We start from the raw sequence: 16,795 nt of genomic DNA on the forward strand, positions 1-16,795 counted from the left end.
ATTTTCATCTATGATCTTGCCAGCAGCACACTAGCAGCCCTAGGGTGATGCTGCAGCATTGTATGCATAGGTAAACAGCATTATTACCCTAAAAAGCTATCATGATTTGAACTAGAAACACCTCCCCCTCTTTATCTCGTTACAGAAAATACTGTAGCTGGAAAGGCTGATTGATAACGTTTGATAATTCAGTTTAGTGCACAGATAGGTAAAATAACACAATATTTCTGGCCAGATCAGCAGGTATAAAAAGTGAATAACATTGATTATTTCATTACAATGGCACCTGAAAGTGGGTGGGATATATTGGGCAGCAAGTGAACATGTTGTCACTGAAATTGATGTGTTGAAAGTAGAAAAAATGAGCACCTGTAGGGATATGAGTGACTTTGACAAAAGCCAAATTGTAATAGCTAGATGACTGGGTCGGAACAACTCCAAAATTGCAGCTCTTGTGGGATGTTCCCAGTCTGCAGTAGTTAGGATCTACCAAAAGGGTCCAAGGAAAGAAAACCAGCGAACCAGTGACAGCGTTATGGACAGCCAAGACTCACTGGTGTATGTGGGGAGCGTAGGCTGGCTTGTGTAGTCTGATCCAATAGAAGAGCTACTGTAGCTCAACATGCTGAAAAAAGTTAATGCTGGTTCCGATAGAAAGGTGTGAGAACACACAGTGCATCGCAGTTTGTTGTGTATGGGGCTGTGTAGCCATAGACCAGTCAGGGTGTCCATGCTGACCTGTGTCCACATTGCTAAAAGGGCATGTGAGCATCAGAACTGGACCATAGAGCAATGGAAGAAGGTGACCTGGTCTGATGAATCATGTATTTTATTTTTTTACATCATGTGGATGGCTGGGTGTGTGTACGTTGATTACCTGGGGAAGAGATGGAACTATGGAAAGAAGGAAAGTTGGTGAAGGCAGTGACCTGCTACTGACGACTTGGTGCCAGATACCACAGCATACCTTCAGAGTTGTAGTGGAATAAGTGAAACCTATCCAGGGTCATAGATCATTTTTTTTCCTGGGGGGGGGGGGAGAGTCAGCCTTGGGTACCCAAGGACAATAAGCAGATTGTCTGTGACAATTTGTCGGTGTATATATGTATATACAGCGACCCCAGCAAGCACTTCTGTTAGTGAAGCAAATAGTAAACATGGAGTTAGGCTTTAGTGTCTGGTTTCTAAAGAGGTCATTCTGTCTGGGTCTTTATAGAGGGGCTCCTCTTTATATTTAGGGGTGAGCTGTAGGCTGCTCCGTTCATCAGAGTCACTTCAGGAGTGATTGACGTTGTGTGCCCATTGGCTAAGGAGGCAGTGGCACCATCCCCTGCTGTCTTCTCAGCCAATGGGTAGCTGAAGCTCATTCGTAAGTTCCTCCCTCCTGACATCATATGGGACCTCCCGAGTCCTAGTCTGTTATTTTACAATATGGGAAGACCAGAAACAAATGATTTTTAATATGGGATGATCCTGTATCCAGCATCTCAGCAGAGCTGCCCTGCCTGTCATTAGCAAGGAGGAGACAGGCTGGTGTTCAGCAGTGCAGCTCCCACAGCTGAAAGGCTACACTATCATAGCTGCTGTGACACTGACAGACGCTTTGGGGGGTTGGACCCCTCTGACTCCTTATCTACGCCCCTGGGCCTATCCAACATTAGGTGGGTGATCATGCTATGGTGTATGGTCATAATGTTGTAGCTGGTAATTGTTTTACAATTATATATCATATTTATTTTTTAAAATAAAACTTCACGCAGGGTGCACCCATGATACACGATGTGAGAGCACAGCAGAAGTTATTTCTTTTTAAACACTCTGGGGTTGATTTAATAAAGGCAAATAGGCTGTTCAAAGTTTCCCTTAGCTTAGTGAATAAGCTGAATCACTGCAGACTTCCACCATCCAATAATGTGCAAACACATTTTTTTTTTATTTCCTTGCATGTGACTGGGCAATTTGCAAAGTGAACTTTCACTACATTCACCAAGCTAAGAGAAAATTCACTTGCAAAGCACACCCCCCCCCCCCCCCCCCCAGTGTCAAAATGCTGATCACTGCCATTACTAGTGTAAAAAACAAAAATCTAGTATATATACCGCCATTTGTAAACACTATAACTTTCAGGTAAATCAATTTACACATATTGGGATTTTAATAGCAAAGACATGTAGCAGAATACATTTTGGCCTAAATTTATGATGAAATTAGATTTTTTTAAATTTTGCTGGACATGTTTAAAAGCAAAAAGACAAAAATAATAGCCTATTTTCCTTTAGTAAACACCTTTGCTTCTTATGGAAACCATAGGGAAAGCTATAGGGAGGGAGGGAGAGAGAGGTATTCATCATTACTCATACATTTAAGTCTGAGCTATTGAGCTCTCATACAACACACTTTTTCAGCAAAGAAAGTAAGACTAATTGGGGAAACATACGAGAATGCTGTATAAAAAAATACAAATGATTTATATGCAATATTTATCTTACAAAACATATAAAACAGTTTTACCTGAGCAACAAAGGCAGAAAATAGTTACAAAACTATTTTACATTTCCATTAAATTACCTGCAAATTTTGTGCTGTGTACTAAAAAATATTAGCACATCCAGGCACATTTTTAGAGATACGTCCCATTTGCCTTGTGTGAAAGAATGGTGTTAAATTTTGCCTAAATTAGACACTGGGACCTCTGTGCTCTTCTGTTTGTCTGCAACTCTCCTAGTCTTATTCTTTTTACATGCCACCACGTGCTTATACGTATATACCACATTCAAACTTCCAAGGAAGATCTGAATCGAATTGGTGATTGGTGATAATTAACATAACTGGCATTTGTTATTCAATGTGAGATGCAGCAAGGAGGGTGCAAGGGTGTCCAATTATCAAATGCAAGTATGTTGTAAGATTTCTCCTGCCACCTGTTCCATCAAACAATCTGATATGCTTTCTATGAGTGGCAGATCTCCAGTTCCCATTCTATGAATTGATCCATCTTATACTGACGTAGGGGACAACAGGAGGAACCATGGATCTGACACTCTTGGATGTATGATTGATTTTGTATTTCAATATTTTTATTGAAAATCTGTAAAAAGTAGTATACAGAAAAATAGAAAACATAGCCCACCTACATGGTGAGTTGTGGCAAACATTCAGATACATGGAATATACAGGCACATAGAATACATCAACCAATGATGCTATAAACAATAAAACACAACCCCAATAGGGTAGCAAATATTTCATCGGTCAGTAGGCATGGGCAGTATCATATACCCAACTAACAAAAATAAGGAGACCGAAAAAATAAGCAAAAAGAGTCGAAGAAGAAAATAAAGAATAGATCGGAAAAAAAAAGAGAGAAGAAGAAGGAAAGAGGACGGAAAGAAAAGAGGGCCAGCTATAGGTCCATTAAATAATAGAGATTTACCTAATCTATGGTTCCCATGTATACTCAAATTTAGAAGTATTATTGTTAACGATACTAGTAAGTTTATCATTTATCATAATCCAATTAATTTTCTGTTTGACCACGTCTAGCGAAATTGTTGACTGTCTTCAGTATGATGGATTTTGAAGACTCTTTCCTTTATCTGTTGAAAGGATTAAAGTATATGTCAAGCAAAAACTTTTTTTTTCTTTGGATAAGGATACTGCAGAAGGTTTAGAGCTGTTGTTTGAATTTTACTGGTATTTGGGGCTCCAGCAGCAATAAAAATATTTCAACCACTTCAGTTCTTGTTCCTTTACACTTCTTACCTACAAAGAGCAATTTTTACATCTCCACTATGAACCTGTTTAATCAGCAAAAGCTTTGTCATCACCTAAGATAACAAAGTAATGCACATATTTTTAGGGGTGACAAACTAGGATTTCGTTTGGCAATATCGCCTTGCACAAATTAATTTAATGTAATATTATGGTAAAAAAAATTTGATTTTTTTCTATTGTGGCCAAAGTTTTGAAAAAAATAGTTTTACTATAAATAAAAAATTTAAATTTGATTTTTATAACTTTTCCCATTTAAAATTACAGTAAAATTATGTAATATAAAGCATGGCACAGATATTTGCAAATTAAAACTGTTATTTGTTTTCACTATTTCATATTTTTTATGCAACATTGAAAATAAAATAAAAATAAATAAATAAAAAAGTTGAAATGAGTTTTTTTTAGTTTGACTGTTGTTAGTTTTAACAAATAAAGTTGAAAAATAAATTATTTATATTAATCGTAAATATATATATATATATATATATATATATAAAAAATTAAAAGAAATTAAAAGAAAAATAATAACTAAAAGGAGAAGGGGAGTAAGAAGATAAGTAAGGCTGATTAGGGTTAGATAATGGTTAATAAGAATAAGGAATACATGTAGGGAGGTTGTACAGTCAGATTGCGGCATGTGGGAAGCTTAATGGTGCAAAAAATCTGACAGAGCTTCTAGACCTTTTCCCCTTAATCCAAAATGAAAGAAAAAGCTCAAGTTGGACATATACAAAGAGGGTGAATTCTAATTTGGATCCTTGCTTTGTCCAGTAATTTCAAAGCCAGGGGTTCGTCATAACGCTAGGCCTCCACCCAGTGGTGTATTTAGGTTTTGTGTTGTCCTAGGCAACACAAAAATTGCCCCCCCCCCGCAGAAAGAGCCTGACATTGATCAAGAGCACCCCTGCCCTCCAACCCCGAGCCTTCCACTACCACTGCCCCCCATACACCAGCCACCATCCCCCATGGTGAGAGAGAGTAAGACACTCACCTTAACAGCTCCAGACATCCCCAGGAATGAGAGTCAAGCTGTGAATACACCGTCATGAAACCCACAGCATCTCTCGGAACCCATCAGGTCCCCTTGCCGCATGTGTCCCTTCTTCTGTCTCTTCTTCCAAGAGACAGTGCTGCCCCCACCCCCCCTGAAAAATGTTGCCCTAGGCAAATGCCTTGTTTGCCTTGTGGTAAATACACCCCTGCCTCCACCCACCCAAAAAAAAAACCCCCGACATCCACATGAGACTGAATTGTACACGAAATGCTAAAAAGCTAAAACAAAAACAGTTGTCTGTAATATAAGATTTTAGTTTGAAATGGCTAATAAATATATTCAGTTGGTGCGCACACAACTACAGTACTTCTGGAGACAGAGAGATGAATGACTGCATCTGAAAGCACTAAGGATCTATAGGAACATCTGGTAACATGCACCTCTACTTTAGATTGCAGTGTTAGTGTTTATGTATGTTCCAAGGAAAAGATCTACAAAGACAACCTCATAAAAGAAATTTCGTTTTCTCTAGAATTCAACAACTCAAGCCACATTTACAACACCTGCAAAGAGTATGATGTGCCAAAAAGGAGCTGAGATCAAATTACTTTTCACAGAATACATTTTGTCAAATGCAAAAAGTGTAATTTTTTTCCCCTTTATAAGTACAAAGATCTTTTTTTTGTCGCTACAACTGACCATAATGATGGGACGTGGTACATTAGAGAGAACCTTTGAAATATTCATCATGTAACCTGGAAACAATTTAAAACAAGTGATCTTATTAGTGCCTTTTGGAGGTATGCAATAAACTGATGCTTTAGTGCCTTGATCATATAAATAATACCCATGGGATTCAGCGGGAGAAATGATTGTGAGCTGGCTGGGAGCGAGTAAAAAGGAAATGTGTTTCATAACTGTAAACTTTGTGTTAAAATAGAGGAAGACAGAGAAAAGTTGTTGTAAGTAGACTTTATAAGATGACTGAGTATTATAGGCTTCCTGTACAGACATCCCAGGGTCATGTACGGATCACCGTGTAGCATCACCATTCAGCTGTACAACACAATTGGCAGCAAGTAGCATCTGCTTATTATGACCAAATATACTGGGCCTCACTCGTCTGGCAAAAAAAAAAAAATCTGTTTGCTCTAGCCTGCTATAAAACTTTCTTTTTCAGACTAAATGTATTAAAGTAGATCTGTCAGTCATTTAAAACATATTCTTGAATACATTTCTGACAAGTCACAATGTACAGCAACAGTATTATTTTTTAATAAACCTGTTTATCATTACAATAGATATGAACTGAAAAATAGTGGTGGGCCAAACACCCCCCTGTTCGGTTCGCGGTCAAACATTCAAACATAGCGGGGGACAATTCACTAAGCAGTATCTTACCACATCTGAGTATACGGTAAGCTACCACACAGATACTAAACTCATTCTTTATTGTTTCAGCTGTCAGAGGGATTCCCCGCTGACAGCTGAATGTAAAAAGAATTGCCGGCATTGCCCAGAAATTAAAAAATGCGTTGGTCCTCCCCCCCCCTCATCCATACTGAGCTCTTCGGGTCTGGTATGGATTTTGAGGGGAACCCCCACACCAAAATTTAAGAAAAAGTATGGGGGTCCCCCCAAAAATCCATACCAGACCCTTATCCGAGCATGCAGCTTGGGAGTTCAGGAAAGGGGGGGACGAGTGAGGGCCCTTTCTCCTGAACTGTACCTGGCCACATGCCCTCAACATGGGGGGTGCTTTGGTGCAGGGCCCCCCCAAAGCACCTTGTCCCTATGTTAATGGGGACAAGGGCCTCTTGCCCACAACTGGCTGGTGCTTGTGGGAGTCTGTGTTTTGGGAGCTTATCGGAATCTGGGGCCCCCAGATCGCGGCCCCCCCTCATGTGACTGAGTATCGAGTACATGGTACCCATTCACAAAAAAAAGGTGTAGTGTAAAAATGACAGGAGATGGTCTTTGACAAGTCCTTTATTAAAAATTAAAAAATGTCCCCTGAAGTAGATCCAACATCAATCACAAAGCCCACCGCTACCGCCACCCCGAAAAAAAAACCACCCCACCCTCGACACTGGATCCTGCCGTCTGACAGCTGCACTGGGATTCCAGTTCTTAAATAGTGTGATGACATCACAAGGGGCGGGGTCACCCGAACAGCCGATGTTAGAGTCGAACTAACGTTTGACTTGAACATACAGCCCACCACTACTGAAAAAGTGGCAATATGCTATGTGTAGCTCCATCTTCTGCTTAGGTTGCTAGGTAAATGTAGTTTTTGTCTCTTTTGTAGTGAATTGAGCAATGATTGATTGTGTTGGTCTGCTCAGGGTTTCTGGGGCTGAGAGTTTCACCTGCCTCTGGATGAAGATTCCAGAACATATGGCTGGGACATTCAAATGATCAGCTGAATATGTATAATGCCCCAGCCAATCCCTGGAAGGAGGGATACAGAAGGTGGCTGGATAGGTGAAAATGTGCAGAAGGCCTTTATAGATGGTTTCAGGTTCTCTTGGGGCTGCTGCCCTGGAGGCAGCTCCACTAAAGAAAAGAAGCTGCAGTCTGGGCCTGGGAAAGATTGACTAAGGATTACTTTTGCTGGAGGGCACTACACTGAAGTCTCAGGTCTGGAGAAGGTTCTTGTTATCTCCCTCACAAGGATCTACCTGCGGATGCAAGGTGGCAGACAGCTCCTGGGACATTGTGAGTAAAGACTTTGCTGGGGGCTGTTAGTTGTACAAGTGCCAGAAGGGAACTAAGTGCCAGATTTTGCTATATGGATTTCTGCTGTGGGGTCCTACATATACTGCCCATCCACTGCTACCTCTTTAATAGCTGCTGTTTGAAGATTAGTGAGAAGTTTGACCTCCCATTATTGCTGTTGATCGTTTTGCAGTATCCTGTGACCCTAAATTCCCTAAACTGAGCATGAATTGTTGGTGTGTGTAGGACTGAGCTTGTTTGACTGGCAGCCTCTGTACTACATTGGAAAACCTGAGAATATTCTCAGTGGCCTCTTTGGGGTTAAGCACAATATATGTTATAGGGAACATGTAGAAATGTTAATTGTGGCTAAAGCTGACCATACATGGATTAAAATTCATCCAGTTCAGCAGGGACCAGCTGAACTCCAATCCATGTATGATCAGTGCCTTGATGATCAGTGCCCAGCAGTGCCACCCACCAGTGCTGCCCACTTGTGCCCAGCAGTGCCTCCCACAAGTGCCCAGCAGTGCGCCCGCCTGTGCCCAGCAGTGCCAACCAGCAGTGCCACCCATCAGTGCCACCCATCAGTGCTGCTCAGTAGTGCCACCCATCAGTGCTCATCAGTGCCGCCAGTCAGTGCCACCCATCAGTGCTGCCCATCAATGCCCATCATTGTTGCATATATCAGTGCCAGCTCATCAGTGCCGCCTCTCAGTGCCCATCATTGTTGCATATCAGTGCCAGCTCATCAGTGCTGCTTATTAGTGCTGCCTATCCGTGCCACCTCATCAGTGCCGTCTATCAGTGCCCATCAGTGCCGCCTACCAGTGCCGCCTATCAGTGCAGCCTCATCAACACACATCAGTGAAGGAGAAAACTTACCTGTTTGCAAAATTTTATAATAGAAACAAAGAAAAAACTTTTTTTTAAAATGTTTGCTCATTTTTGTTTATAGCACAAAAAAATTAAATACCCAGCGGCAAGTAAATACCACCAAAAGAAAGCTCAATTTGTGTGAAAAAAATAATAAAAATTTAATATGGGTACAGTGTTGCATGACCGCGCAATTGTCATTCAAAGTGCGATAGCGCTGAAAGCTGAAAATTAGCCTGGGTAGGAAGGGGGTATATGTGCCCGGTAGGCAAGTGGTTAAGAAAGGGACCCAAGCCATTTTCACACACTTCTGGCAAGTATAAGGACAACAACAGAAACCCACTTACTGTATGAGGATAAATGCAAAAACCTAGGGAAAGGTTCCTGCGAAGAAGGGACAGCTCAGGGCAGGCTGCTTGGACATTGCCAATACTCCGGTGTTCAGAGCAGAGATGTAGAACCGGTGTGAAATGCTTCTTAAGGAACGCCACCCCTGCTAGCTGAAGCCATCCTCTAGTAATGCCATTGCTGAATATTTCACTGTACTTTTCTGCATCGCTGTGCATACTTATATATATATATATATATATATATATATATATATATATATGCTTTTGTGCCAAAGGCTGTTTTGCGTGATTATGTAGTACAATTGCAGGGAATCATGCGCATTAAACAAAGTGGTTACCCCCAAATAAAGTATCTAACTTAGGCCTCACCTACACTATTACTACAGCAATGGGGCTTGTTTTACTCCTACTTCCTCCTCAGTGTGACTTGCTGTAAAAAATATAGCAGGATTGTATGACATTTACAGCATGTTATGCACCCACAACTCATTTGTAATAAACAGGAAGGGGACCAATTTGCAATGTTTGCCCAGGCCCTGTCCTGGTATTGACGTTAGGAACATCCACCTTTACCATGCCTCCCAATAATTACAGAACCATGAACAAAGATAGTGCCTTCCCTCTGTAAAAAAAAATCACTTGAATGTATTGTCAGGAAGATGACCATGATCAAGTGAGACTTAAAAAATGTGTAAACCCAGCATTTCATATTTCTGATACATGCATGTTGTACCACATACCTGTATGAAACAGTATCCTATTCTCTTTGTATTGCTTCCTTTGTGTGAAATCCCTGGTGTTCCTGCCAGTCCCTCTGCTTTCCTATTAAAAACTGACTACACAGTGTGGTCAGTTCTCTAGCTATGGTGGGAATTGCTGCCTCCTCTGCACAGCCTTTCACTAGAAAGAACAATGTGCTGCTGTTTCTCCTCCCCAGCACTTATGCAGCTGAGAACAGAGGGAATGTGATCACTTATAAAAAAAGGTATTAATAATAATTTTTGTATATCTATACATACATGTTTTGCCTTTCATTTCTATTGTAAACTGAATGGGCTGTTTTACAAGGTGAGGGTTTACAATCACTTTAAAGGGTAACTTCACTTTTGTGGGGAAAAAAATAGCAATTAAAACAAAAAAATATAGTGTATAAAATTACGACTCAACTCATACTGTAACTGAATGTTATTAAAAAAATGTTTCTGTAAAATGCAATGTAATATTACCTGGAGGTGTTCTGTACACAGAATGTGTACAACCCCATCCCCCCCCCCCCCCCGCCCCCAGCAACATCCTTTCCTGCTGGTGTGATTGGCTTACTGATTTTCCCAGAAGTCTACACTAAGATACAAGTCAGATTTCAGGCATCCCCTGCAACAACAATGTCATTTTTGGTGAGATAATCCCATTAGGAAATCAGATCTGAAGAGATGCAGACCTTGCAATTTTAGCTCATTAGAGCCCTACAAGTGCAGCAGCTGTTTTATAATAATGTAACCACTCCCATTAGATTCACTTTGCACATGGACACAAACATATATTTCTTTAGAATAGGGGTCTCCAAACTTTCTAAACAAAGAGCCATTTTTTTGTCCTTCAGACTTTAGGGGGGCCAGACTATTGCTAGCGGGAGTGGTAATTTTCCTGGCATCAGTGGGAATAAACATTGCCACATTCAGTATTAGTGGGAGTATTAGTGTTCCATCATTGGTATCCTTGGGAGGAATACTGCCCCATTATTGGTGTCAGTGGGAGAAATGGTGCCGATTGTTGGTATCAGTTGGCAGAACAGTGTGTCTTATCAGTGTAAGGAATAGTGCTCCAAGGGCCAGTTAAAGGCAAGCAAAGGGCCACATCCGGCCCCAGGGCCGCAGTTTGAAGTCAACTGCTTTAGAATAACAAAAGATAGGACTCTGCAACAAAGTTAGTTAAAATCCTTGCAATCTATATAGATCACCCAGAGGGGAAGGTTTTTTTTCTCAACAAAAGCGGAGTTACTCTTTAATAAAACACGTGCAAGCAATACATATATTTTTCTCCTTAATACTATTTTAAGGTTTTGGAGAATGTTTAGGTTCTAAATAATATATATGCAGTTAGTGAAACAAACTTTACAGATATCGTCAAACAAGAGCAAACAGTTCAGGATTATACTAGCCACAAGCAGCAGCTAGAAACAAGTTAGATGAGAATAAATAAATGGTGAAATGGTAGAACGAGCTTAGAAAGATAAAAAAAAGAAAGAAAAAAATAATTCATAGGGAACCAAATAAATGAATAACATGAAAACACAACATATTTCCCCATCTATACTAAATATTCACTGTTGTTGCAGTGCAGGTTTACTTTCGTACCTTTTTATACCTAATACATAACTGCTGTTTCTCCATTTTCTCTGACATGTAGGAATTTTGTTTGTTAAAAAAAAGGTCTTAATAGCTTTGTCTTGTAGGATTTCAAACGATCTGGGGCACTCTTTAAAGCCTGGCAAAATGTATTGTGGAGAGCTGACTTGACCAAAATGTTGGTGTAGCATTGGTGACTGACACCTTATCCAGTTCCGGGACAAGGGTTCCTGGCACCCAAGTCGAGAATGCCAAAGTGCACCCTCCCCAAGTTCTTTAGTTCAGCATTACTAAAACAGTAAACATAAATAAATATAATTAATTAATTAATACTAACAGAAGGGAATACAGGATTTAATAAGTATAATTAGGCTTAGCTGAAATGTTAACTACAAATTTTAGAGTTCAATAAACTAATTAGGACACCAAGGTAGGCAACCCAAGGAAGGTGCCCATTCTGCCTCAGCCCAGCCCTGGCCTTATCTAAAACAACATGCTATGGCACACTTGCAACAGGTATAGATTTGCAGGGACAGTCCCTTTTTTCAGTTAGCTATCCTTCCCCTTTGGTGTCCCATGATCAGGGCTGACAGCTACACTGTCTCTGCTCTTGTAGCAAAATGATTACACTTCCTCCATCTGTTTCTTCTCTCCAGTGTTCCTTCCATCTCCTGCAGTATACTCCAGTACTCCCTCCATCTTCCCCAGCATTTTCCAGTGTGCCCCAGCTTTTTCCAGAACTCTCTCCATCTCCCAAAGCTGTTGCCAGTATTCCCTCCATCTCCCCCAGTGTGCTGCAGGGCGTCCTCCGCCTGCCGCAATGTGCTCCAGCACCAGCTGAAGAAAGAACACAGAAGTGAGGTGGTAGCATCCAGCCTGCCGGCTGCTGCTCACAATTGGGAGATCACTGCCCAGCCTCAGAGATTCCACTGGGAGGGATGCAAACTGCAGAAGTGGAGGTAGGTTGGTGGGGTTTTGTGGAATGTATGAGAGATTGTTTGTGTGCAGGGCCTCAGGAATGGATATTGTGGCAGGGAGGGTGGGGGGCGGGGGCAGTAATAGCTAGCTAAATGTTCTGCATGCTTCAGTTCCTGTATGTATGCCGCTGCCTAGTGGCCTCCGCAGTAATGGAGCAATCTTTATCAGACAGGTGGCAGTGCCTGACACCCCAGCAGTGTTAATTTTGATGCCAAATTTCGATTTAGTTTTAGTCATGATCTTTTGACTTAAATGCCATCTTAGTTTAAGTCGGATTTTAGTCATCTGAGTTGTTTTAGTTTTAGTCGTATTTTAGTCGACTACAATCTCCAGTATATTTTAGTCAACTAAAATTATTTTAGTCAATATTATTATTATTATTATTATTATTATTATTATTAATAATAATAATTTACAGGATTTATATAGCACCAACAGTTTACTCAGAGCTTTAAAATATAAAATAAGACAATACAGCAAAGATACAGTTCAATACAAAAGGGTTAGGAGGGCCCTGCTCCTTGGAGCTTACAATCTAAGAGGGAGGGGCTGGAGGTACAAAAGGTAATAACTGTTGGGGATGAACTCATAGGAGAAATAGAAGATTTGGTTATTAGCTGAAGGTGGAATAGGCTTTCCTGAAGATAGGTTTTCAGAGATCGCCTAAAAGTGGGCAGAGTAGGAGATATACAGATAGATTGGGGTAGAGAGTTCCAGAGGATGGGGAGGCTCTGGAGAAGTCTTGGAGAAGAGCATGGGAGGAGGAGACAAGGGAGCTAGAGAGCAGGAGGTCATTGGAGGAGTGTAGAATTATAAATGGCTTTATATGTTATTGTAAATGTTTTGAATTTTCTTTGTTGGGCAATAGGAAGCCAGTGGAGGGATTGGCAGAGAGGGGTGGCAGATATGAAACGGTTAGTAAGGTGGAGGAGTCTGGCAGCAGCATTCATGATAGACTGAAGAGGGGATAGCCTGCGATGAGGTAGGCCAATGAGGAGGGAGTTACAATAGTCAAGGAGAGAGATAACAAGGGAGTGAATAAGATGCTTAGTAGTTTCAGAGGTTAAAAATGGGCGTATCTAGGAGATGTTGCAGAAATGAAGTCTACAAGATTTGAACAGTGTTTGGATTTGGAGCTGAAAGGACAGATGGGAGTCCAGGATTACACCTAGTACCCTGGCATGAGGGGAGGGAATAATGATTGTGTTATTGACTTTGATGGAGAAGTCAGGGGAGGGGGCACGGGCTGGAGGGAATAGTATGAGTTCCGTTTTAGAAAGATTTAGTTTGAGGAAGTGGAGTGACATCCATGCTGATATGTCACTTAGTATTTTAGTAATACGAGAGGAGACTGAAGGGGTGAGGTGAGGAATAGAAAGATAGATTTGTGTGTCATTAGCATAGAGATGGTACTTAAAGCCATGGGAGTTTATCAAGTGACCAAGGGAGGAGGTGTAGATGGAGAAGAGAAGGGGTCCAAGGACAGAACCTTGAGGGACCCCTACAGAAAGAGGAAGTGGAGAGGAGGAGGCAGAGTTATAGGTAAGGCTAAAGGAGCACTGCGATAAGTATGAGGAGCACCAGGAGAGAGCAGTCTCAGAGGCCAAGAGAGTGGAGTTTTTTGAGGAGGAGAAATGATCAACATTATCAAAAGCCGCAGAGAGGTCCAGTAGTTAGGGATTGACCAGGCTCCCTCACAAGTACAGATCAGCCACTCCTCAAATCCACTGAAAAATCATACTGCAACCGAAAGCCAAGCATTTGTGGTGCACTGCCATTGGGAGAGCCTGTCAAACTCTGCAGGCCAAGTTAAAAATGGCATGGTCATGAAGCAAAGCATCATGGCCATGTCATGTAATGGCCATGGCATGTAATGTTAACATTTGGTGCTTCACCTGTGTTTATCCATCTCTCCATCCCCAGCCACCTGTGTGAAAGAACCCTTTGGGCTCACTCACATCATGTACTTTCATGCCATCTGCACTCCTCTCCATGTACTGTGTCGTCAAAAATTCTTAATTTCTCTCCTGCATATACAACACACTGTCTCCTGCACTTACTAGATGCTGTCATAAAGTCCGCACTGCTCTTCCACAAATACTGGCCACAGTTACACACTCCTCTACTTCATATACCTGCTGTCATACACTCTACACCTCTCCTGTATATACTGCCTACTGTTACACTGTCCACACTCCTCTCCTACAAATACTACCTACCATCAAAGCCCCCTGCACTCATTTCCTGCATATAAATGCATACACCTTGCACTCATTTCCTACACATACCATTGAACAGCCTATACTTCTTTCAAGCACCCTCGGTACTTAAAGCAGAACTCCGTGTAAATAGTTTTTGTCCCATGCAGTGGGGCTGTGCCTGTACTGCATGGGTTAACTGTTAGTTTTGTCCAGGGGCCCCCAAAAGGCTATACTTACCCTGTCCATCGAAGCTCCCAAAAACAGTGCTCCTCCACGTCCAGTGGTGGACTGTTCCTGCTGTCCTCACGCCCAGAACCAGTCTATGGGTGTGATGACATAGTCAGGAACAGTGCATTCGCAAGTCGCTAGCACGCAGGGGGCAGAAGTGGCAGGGATCGGTCTTGCTCTTGGAGGATCGGCAAAATAAGTAAGTATATCTTTGCTTTTATCACCGCTAGACAGGAACGAGCAATTAGCCCATGCAGTGCGGGCACAGCCCCACTGCATAGTACAAACTATTTTTTTGGCCCAGAATTCTGCTTTAAATTACAATGGATTGTCGAATGCACAGCGAAAAAAAGGTGTCCCAGGAACTTTATTTCAAATGTTGGTAACAATGCTATGGTCATTTTATGCAGATGCCACAGTCCTTTCAACCACATAGGTTTAGTTACTGTGCTATAAGTTCCTCTCAGCTCTGTTTTTTTCACATGACACTAAGGCTGGCCATACATTGTACCATTTTCTTGTACAATTTTCCTGTAAATTTACCAAAACCTAATAATATGAGGTCAAACCTAAACACTTTCTTTTTCTATGCAATCAGGCAGGCTCTTGCACTACATACAGTAGTTCAAGGTCAATGTAAAGGTAATTGAACAAGAAAATTGTATAATGTATGGCCAGCTTAAGGGATCATGTACAATGCAGCTGCTAAACTGAAGTTTAGGAGCTGTTGTGCGTTTTTTTCAGCAGCCCCTGAACTCTCCTTTATGTTTTCCTATGTGTCCATGTACACATAGTCGTTTACAGTAGTTTACAGGCAGTTGAGGTTACAGGCATTTTTTTGAAAGCACAAAAATCTCGTTCAGGAGTAGAGTTTACTGGCGTTTCAAACGCCAAACGCTTGTAAACGTTTATGTTTATATGCGTTTTTGGGCTGGTCCATATCCAGATGTTGTCCAGTGCCTTTTTTCTTCATCGTAAATGAATGCACAGCGTTTTCCATGTATTCAAATGGACCTAGTACACCAGTGCAATTAGTTCCAGGTTTCACGTGAAGGAAAAAATGGTAGAACATGCTGCATTATGCTCATGGTGGGATCCATAGTGAATACAACTAGAAAAGACAGGTCATCTCAACACATACTGCTCTCTCTGCTTCTGCTCTCTCTATTTCTCACAGAATGTCTGAAATAGTTAATTATTTACTATTTTTCAGTGCATTCTGGGCATTTGAGAGGGTCTCCTGAGGTTATCTTTTGAAAACACTTCTAAACGTGGCTAAACACGCATATGGCTAAACACGCATAAACGCATCTAAACACACATAAATGCGGTAGGTAAACATGGCTAAACTGACATTTTCTAGCAGTTTCCAGCAGTCAGAAATGTTTTTCAAACGCCCCGTGTACGTGAGCCCTAAGCCAGTTGTAAGTGTGGGCAATGCTCTGATCTTGAAGGCTTCCTTGCAAGGATTCCAATGTAGCAGAAATGCTAGACCACTGAATACTAATGATTCAGGTCACAGACCTAGAGACCCAGGTCACATGCCTCAGGTGCTCAGGTCTAGTGACACCCGTGCTTCACATTTTTCTAAATGTATCCAGTCATCATGAGTAAATACAATATCATCAAAATAATTACTATAATGGCAAAATGATCTATAAAAATCCTATTACCACAAACGTTCCGGCAATAAAAGCTTTGGCGCCTATTTACAATGCACAAAATTGTCAGCACAATAAAAGCTGTGTGCCATAATCAGATGGTTGACGTGACTCACTCGGATTCGTGAACTGGTGATGCCTGAACACATTTGTACCCATCTATCTTTATGGTGTAGCTATTGTATATACACAGGTGTTTCCTGCAGATTCTTTATGGAAAATCATACATTCTGATAATATTATTTACAAGTTCCCTTTGCAAAAACATTTAAATATATCTACACTCTCTGCAAAAGGTAGGGAAGAAGAGGGGAGGTAGTAATGATAAACGCATCTTTACTAATGCCCTAGTATGACCAGACACCAGGATTTATGGTGTTTAGAAATACATAGGTCAGGAACTTACCTGTTGTGCATTTATCCAGCTTGGTGATCAGTAGTAGCCTGCTGTATGAGGCATGGTGGGGTGTTGAGGAACCGCCAATGATTGGTCCTCCTTGGCTAATCCTATTGACCCCTCACCTTCTGTTCTAGTTTCCTGGGCATCCTGTCTATCTACAGGAGAGTATCTTAAAAAAAATTGAAAGTATATAAAAATTGTTCAAGTGTCAGCTTCCATTTGTGTAGCACTCACCCCCTAAAAGGCCCATTGTTTTGGTCCCAGGATTAT

Source organism: Staurois parvus, unplaced genomic scaffold, assembly GCF_062004578.1.
Source record: "Staurois parvus isolate SC_StPar_1 unplaced genomic scaffold, SC_StPar_1.0 ptg000714l, whole genome shotgun sequence".
Taxonomy (NCBI): domain Eukaryota; kingdom Metazoa; phylum Chordata; class Amphibia; order Anura; family Ranidae; genus Staurois; species Staurois parvus.